The sequence below is a fragment of the Cetorhinus maximus genome, chromosome 25 (assembly GCF_964194155.1).
Source record: "Cetorhinus maximus chromosome 25, sCetMax3.hap1.1, whole genome shotgun sequence".
NCBI classification, from domain to species: domain Eukaryota; kingdom Metazoa; phylum Chordata; class Chondrichthyes; order Lamniformes; family Cetorhinidae; genus Cetorhinus; species Cetorhinus maximus.
The window spans coordinates 5,460,966-5,468,941 of NC_135903.1; the positions used below are offsets into that span (position 1 = coordinate 5,460,966).

At 44.4% G+C, this 7,976-nt stretch overlaps 1 non-coding gene across 1 annotated transcript; it reads right to left on the reverse strand.

The window, feature by feature from the left end:
* Positions 1 to 1,654: 1,654 nt before the first annotated feature.
* On the reverse strand, positions 1,655 to 1,726 carry trnac-gca (transfer RNA cysteine (anticodon GCA)). Its single transcript has one exon. It is a non-coding gene; the product is annotated as a tRNA-Cys (tRNA).
* Between the last annotated feature and the right edge of the window lie 6,250 nt (positions 1,727 to 7,976).

The following is a 7,976-nucleotide window of genomic DNA, read 5'->3' on the forward strand; positions in this document are numbered from 1 at the left end:
TGAGAAGATCACGTTGTTTAGTATCATAAAACACTTTATATTATAAATTTTAAACACCCCCACCTACCTTGGTACAATCTGGGGCCAAGCTGATAAGATCATGTATTCCTTTTGATCTTGATATCTATTGACCCCATTAGCACGATCTTTATCAGCCCTTTGCTGTAGTCTCACAGTCCTGTCAGTTTCAAGTCCGGTTATGTAACTTTTTTCTGCCTGTTTTGCACTAATGCGCACCTTACAGTACATCACACCCTAATAAGGAACAAATGCACTATACACAGACAAGAAAAAACATTTCAATAATGTACACGCCTTTGCTTTTACATCCAAGCTACATCCCTCTGCGAATGATACCAGGATCTTAAGAGGTTTAAATTGTAAGGACAACTTGGGTGAACCTAGTACAAAGATAAAATACTGCAGTTGCTGGAAATCTGAAATAAAAACAGAAGACGCTGGAAATACTGTGAAAGGAGCAACAAAGTTAATGGCCCAAATTTTCCAGCTAGTGGCATAAGAAATAGGAGCAGGAGGAGGCCATTCAGCCCCTCAAGCCTGCCCCCCCCCCCCTCCCTTGTTCAATAAGATTATTGCTGATCTGCCCCAGGCCTCAACTCCTCTTTCGTGCCAGCTCCCCATAGCCCTCAACTCCCCGATATTTCAAAAGCCTATCTACCTCCTCTTTCAGTGGTCTGGCCTCCACAACTCTCTGGGGTAGAGGACTTCGGGCATTCGCTGCCCCCTGAGAGAAGTGTTGGAACAATTCCAACTGACGCTAATCATGAGAAAAAACACACACTTACCAGCCAGCATTTTTTAAGGCCAGACTTTCGATGCTGGACTTCTGGAAATCTGAAGTTTCCATCATAGCAAAACTAGGCTGGGCCTCAGCGCAAGTCAGGAGAGGCCAAGCCACGCCCCCTTCCTACTGCACTAGCTGCCATATTCTGGTAAGGAAGAGTCTAAAGTCCCAAAGCTTGTGTTAATTCTACTTTTTCCAGCTCTGTTTCATGGTAGGAAATGTGATTTTCAGTATCTAAATAAATATCCTGTGGCCAGCATTTCTAAAAAAATATTACTTGCAATTCTTTGAATGAGCATGCCTCAACTGAGATTTCCTGGAGCTGTCAACCTCAGAAACTACATAGTCACATCCCGCTGACAGTGCAAATCCCCCCTCACCTCTCGAGTGTTCTCCTGCCTCCCTCACACCCGACAGTATTCTCATCCCCCTCACCCCACATAAATGATCAGCCCATTCCTCCCCTCACTGTCCGACAATGTTCATGGGAAGTGGGCGTGGCTGTGGTCAGCCAGCATTTATTGCTCATCCCCCCAATTGCCCTTGTTCAGGGTGGATTTACAAGTCAACCACAATGCTGTGGGGGTCTGGAGTCACATGTAGGCCAGACCAGCAAAAGAGAGCAAATTTCTTTACCTAATGGACATTAGTGAACCAGATGGGCTTTTATGACCATCAGCAATGGCTTCACAGTCTTTTAATTTCAGGTTTTTATTGGATTCAAATTCCACCATCTGCTGCAGTGGAATTTGAGCCCCAGTCCCCAGAATATTATCCCTAGTAGGTCCAGTGGCAACACCACTACCTCCCCTTAAACAAATCACAGCTTGCACTAAGGGCAATTTTATGAGGGGGCACCTGGATTTGAACCAGGGACCTCTTGATTTGCATTCAAATGCTCTACCATTGAGCTATACTCCCTCAGCTTTGTTACTTTGGTCTCCTTATTTAAGGATGCAAAGGCATTGGAGATGGTTCAGAGGAGGGTACCTGGAATGAGCGGGTTGTCTTATGAAGAAAGGTTGGCTTTTTCCACTGGGCTTTAGAAGAGTGAGGGGTGATTTGATTGAAGTGTACAAGATCCTGAATAGTCTTGACAAGGTGAACGTAGAAAGGATGTTTCCTCCAGTGGGTGAGTCCAGAACTAGGGGGCACTGTTTTAAAATTAGGGGTCACCCTTTTAGGACAGGGATGAGGAGAAATTTTTTCTCTCAGAGGGTTGTGCAACTTTGGAACTCTCTGCCTCAGAAGGCGATGGAGGTGGGGTAATTGAATATTTTTAAGGCAGAGGTAGATAGATTTTTGTTAGGCAAGGGAATCAAAGATCATCGGGGGTAAATAGGAATGTGGAAATCGAAACACAAGCAGGTCAACCATGACCTTATCGAATGGTGGAGCAGGCTCAAGGGGCTGAATGGCCTATTCCCGTTCCTATTTCTTATGTTTTTATGTTTGTGGGGTTGGGAGGTAAACATTGCTGTGGGTTCAGCAGTGCTTTGACACTCCAGCTGATTTACTTAAGAGTTTCGCTGGTTTCCTACCTGGTATGAAAAACTAGCTAAATCCATGTAAAAACCAGGCTAAGTACAGGGCAAATAGCCCAAGCCTGTGTGGTTTTGGCCAATTACAGAGCAATCTGGGCAGAGTAAAACTGGCAACTGGAAGTTTAAATTTCCTGTGTAAGTACCGGGAATGTGATTATGCTGGGACTTCCGAAGGGTCCCGGGCGTATCTTCCGGGGCATCTCTGGTCCCCGGATAGTCGGAGGCTGGAAGATCTGGGCCAAAGTTTCAGTTCAACTGAGGTGTTAACTCTGTTTCTCTCTCTCTCTCTCTGTAGATGCTATCTGACCCGCTGAGTATTTCTGGCATTTTCTGTTTTTATTACTGCGTAAACCTAGCTTGTGTTCCTTTGAGCGTAGAAGATTTTGGGGTGATGTCATCAAGGTTTTTAAAATGTTAAATTAAACCTACCAAAGAACCAACACAGACATGATGTGCTGAATGGCCTCCTCCGGTGCAGAATCATTTTGTGATTCTATGCTTTGATAGGGTAGGAACAGTGAGATGCCAACCTTATCAAATGTGTAATGATACTGCTTCGGTTGAGCAGCCTTACATTAATGGTTCCAATAGTAGGTACGTACAATTTTCCCAGCAAAATCACGTACTCTCGGCATCAGGAGTGAAAACTCCTAGGTCTTTCCCCCAAAGTGGCTGTTTTATTACTGCATCACCACCTTCAACCCCATCTGAGCTCAAACCAAGGGTTTGAAGCTTGAACCATCCTGGCCCGAGGGCTCAATGCAGCGCAAGGTCACAAATTTGTCCGTTGACCCATCAGGGCCTGTCCAGTCGTCCCCAGTTTATTGAGCGTTAATCTGCAATAGACTTCCAGGAATTCCTAGGCAGGTGTGCATTACCTCACTGGTGAAAAACTCCCTTGGTAGTCATAGGACATCAGTCACAGCCGGCAGTGCATTACTCATTGAATGAGACATTAACAAGGCAGAGTGCTAACCGAAGGTGGGAGGTTGTTTACAAGCTCAGATTGCATTTAACACATTAAGTATCTTCACAAGAGCCCAATACTTGTTCTCACTGGGTTTTCGTTTGGTTGTGAACTAGAGTTCGCTTTGCTCAATGACTAATTTTAATTCTTGTTTGTTTAAATGTAATCAATGTGCACAATAAACGGTGGCTGAAGTTGGGATACAAAGCAAAGGGTTGAAACCTGGAGGGCTGGTCTGATAGTATCTCACGTTATCACAGCCCCAAGATTCAGCTACAACAGTAAAATACTGCAGATGCTGGAAATCTGAAATAAAAACAGAAAGTACTAGAAATACTCAGCAGGGTCTGGCAGCGCTCATGCATTTGCTTCTTAGCATTAGCTAAGGTTCAGCTTCTGCCTTGTGCTTTGATTCTTTGCTCCTCATAGTGTATGATTTACCACAATACCTGGTTAGAGTCAGACTGGATTCAGATTACTTACTGACACTGTCGTTTGATGGGGGAAAGAGATGAATGTTCCGAATGATGCAGGCAATATGATAACAAAGATTAGGTTAAGGCTGGAAGCAAGAACGTGTATCGCTAACAATGGCACTATGGTAACCGCACATTTTTGCAAGAGCGGAATGCAAAGAAATATAATGTAAGATGCACTTACAGGCTGAGAAACTCACCAAGCCCATGATTTTCCATCCATTAAGAGCAGGAAATCACAGGCTGGTGAACAACAAAGTGGAAAACCCCAGCCGCTGTTGCATCTTCACACTCCTCCCTCGAAGATTAACCCAAAGCAGTGGAAGGGTTTGCTGATTAGCGGTCTAACAGGCCGTGGTGTGAATCCTCCTTCCATCTCCATACCAGCTAATAGGATGGTTAGACCTGGGCTCCCACAACCCACTTAGCAGCACCGGATCTGAGTATCCTATTGGAAACCAACCCAGGATTTGGAGCCTTCTTGGGTTTTCACTCCTCCAGTCTGCCTGCAGTAGGGTCAAGCCCTGAACCTTCTGAATCAGGAATGCTCCCAGTAAAACCAAAGGTTTACGACAAATGACTAACAAACCTCAACCAGATACCACCAGGCATGTTCAGTCTGTAAACACACACCCTAAGGAGGTAATAAGATAAAGGAGATCGGTAGAAAGTCTAACACCTGGGTGCATTTTAGTTATGTAATGAAATCATGAGCTTGGATGAGTGATGGCCCACAGCACAACAAATCCTGCAACTTTCTACACTTACCATACATGCCATGATTTGCCAGTGTCATAATTTGGCACAGAAAGATCCCTGGGCAGTGAAATTACTGGTTCTTGAACAATAACAAATTGCTTGCCTGCTTCTCATTCCAAATGTAAACTACTGTCCAAATCAGGCACAGCAGGAAAGTCTGGAGCTAAGCAATTCATTCTCATGTTCTTTTTTCTGGTGGTATAATGGTATTGTCACTGGTATTCTAGAGACCCAGGGTAATGCATCTGGGGAACAGGGTTCAAATCCCACCACAGCAGATGGTGAAATTTGAATTCAATAAACATCTGGAATCATGATGACTGTAAAACCATTGCCGATTGGTTCACTAACGTCCTTTAGAGAAGGAAATCTGCTGCCCTTACCTGGTCTGGCCTACATGTGACTCCAGACCCACAGCAACGTGTGGCTCTTAAATGTCCCCGAACAAGGGCAATTAGGGATGGGCAATAAATATTGGCCCAGCCAGCGACACCCACATCCCATGAACGACTAAAAAAAAAGTGTTATTTTTAAAAATGAAAGGCAACTTGGAAGCATCAACAAAGCTCCAGATTTAGCAAAAGGTTAGAATAGAAAATGTTACAATGAAACATTGAAACAGAAAATCAGATTATTGTGACTTTGCCCTAGTCTAGTTGAGGAATTTAACTAGATTTAACTATTTAACTATATCGATTTAACTGTTCCCACTCATGAAAGTATTGAGAATGAGAGGGCATAGATTTAAAGTAATTGGCAAAAGAAGCAAAGGTGATGTGAGGAAAAAGGTTTTCCTGCAGAAGGTGGTTAGGGTCTGGACGCACTGCCTGAAAATTTGGTAGCGGCAGGTTCAATGGAGGCATTCGAAAGACAATTAGACCGTTATCTGAACAGGGTTACAGGGAGTTGGCAGGGGGAATGGCCCTCAGTTGATTGCTCATTTGGAGAGCTGGTGCAGATACGATGGGCCGAATGGCCTCCTCCTGCACTGTAACAATTCAGTGATTCTATTACTGTGGTTAATAAATGGGTTTCTTGAAGCTGCCTTCAAAATGGACACAGTGCCATTTGGTGGAGTCAGATCCCGATGGTGGTTACCATATAGCTGGCGTGATGCTAACGTAAAGAAAGGAAGAACTTGCATTTATTTAGCACTGTTCGCAAACTCAGAATATCCCGAAGCGCATTACAGACGATGAAACACATTTGAAGTACAGTCTCTGTTGTAAAGTAGGCACCGCGGAAGCCAATTTGTGCACAGCAAGCTCCCACAAGCAGCAAAGAGATAAATGACCACGTAATCTGTTGTAGGTGTTTGTCCCAGGATAAATGTTGACCAGCATTGCTGGAAATCTGCAGGAGACCTGTGCAAATGACTGGCTTCCATCCACAGAAATTGGGCTCTGTATGCGCTCTGCCTTCAAAAGAAGAAAAGAAAATTGCATTTATTTAGCACCTTTCATGACCCAACATTTCCCAAAACACTTTGCAACCAATGGATTATTTTTAAAGTTTAGTCACTGCTGTAAACGCAGAAATCAATTTGCATGTAGCAAGATCTCATGAACAGATAATCCAGGGGTTTTCTTGTTTAGTGACATTGATTGAGGCATAATTATTGGCTTGGAAACCAGGGAGGAAAGAAAGTGATCTGGACCAGACAAAAGGCTCTAGTATTTGATTTCCTCGTAATTACAGCAAATTTATCAAACGTACATTGCCCTTTACTGCTGTTTTGGTGTAAACGTCAAACTTTCTTGCTGTTTGGGAAAATCTCAATTGTCGTGTTCTTGCAGATTTGTTTGAAGATGGTTGCAGTGAAATGGCAGCAAGTTCCACACTCCATTTTTTTCCCAAACTATATAAATCTTGGGCATAGGTTTGTTCAAGTCTCCCACCATTCCAACCTTCAGCTCCTATCTCAATCTTTAAAGGCCCCTCCACAGACTTTCACCTATAGACATCCTTAGGTTCTCCCACTTCTCTATTAGTTAGGCATTCATGGGACATGGGCGATGTGGCACAGTCAGCTTCTATTGCCCGTCCTCGTTACCCCTGAGAAGGTGGTGGTGAGCTGCCTTCTTAAACTGCTGCAGTCCATGTGGTGTGGGTACACCCACAGTGCTGTTAGCTGGGAAGTCCCAGGGTTTTGACCCAGCAACAAGTTCCAATTTAGGATAGCGTGTGAGTTGGAGAGAAACTTGCAGGTGTCCTGAACATTCATGGTGTTTGAGGTTGTGGTTTGGAAGCTGCTGTCAAATTAGCCTTGATGAGTAAGCTGTAGTAGGTACACACTGCAGCCACATTGCAGGTGGTGGACAGGCTTTGAGGAATCAAGAGATGAGCCTCTCGCTCCAGAATTTCCAGTCTCTGTCCTGCTCTTGTAGACACGGTATTTCATTGGTTCATTCAATTAAGCTTCTGGTCAATAGTGACCCCAGGATGTTGATAGTGAAGCAATCATTGTTGACAAGCCCATTGCATTTTAAGGGAGGTGGTCAGGCATTGTCTTATTGGATAAAAACAAAAAGCTAAAAGCTACTGCGGATGCTGGAAATCCAAAACAAAATAAAAACAGAATTACCTGGAAAAACTCAGCAAGTCTGGCAGCATCGGCGGAGAAGAAATCAGTCAACGTTTCGAGCCCTCATGGCCCTTCAGCAGAACTGAAGCATAGTTTCAACAAGGGAGAAATATAAATTGGTTTAAGGTGGGTGGGGGGGAAGAGACACATTGAGGGTGTGGTGTGAGCAGATAATCAAAAGATGTCAGAGACAAAAGGGTCAAAGAGGTGTTGAAGGTGGTGGTCTTTGTCTGAGAAAAGTGCTAATTAAGAATGCAAGACAGGATATTCAAAGTACAGCTCTAGTGGGGGTGGGGTGGAAAGACTAAAGGTTTTAGTTTTAGATTTAAAAATAATGGAAATAGGTGGGGAAAGAAGAATCTATATAAATTATTGAAAAAAAAGGCGGGTGGGGGGGGGAAAAGAAACGGGGTGGGGATGGGGGGAGGGGGAGTTTAAGATCTAAAGTTGTTGAATTCAATATTCAGCCCAGAAGGCTGTAAAGTGCCTAGTCGGAAGATGAGGTGCTGTTCCTCCAGTTTGCGTTGGGCTTCACTGGAACAATGCAGCAAGCCAAGGACAGACATGTGGGCAAGAGAACAGGGTGGAGTGTTAAAATGGCAAGCGACAGGGAGGTTTGGGTCTTTCTTGCGGACAGACCGCAGGTGTTCCGCAAAACGGTTGCCCAGTTTGCGTTTGGTCTCTCCAATGTAGAGGAGACCGCATTGGGAGCAACGAATGCAGTAGACTAAGTTAGGGGAAATGCAAGTGAAATGCTGCTTCACCTGAAAGGAGTGTTTGGGCCCTTGGACGGTGAGGAGAGAGGAAGTGAAGGGGCAGGTGTTGCATCTTCTGCGTGGGC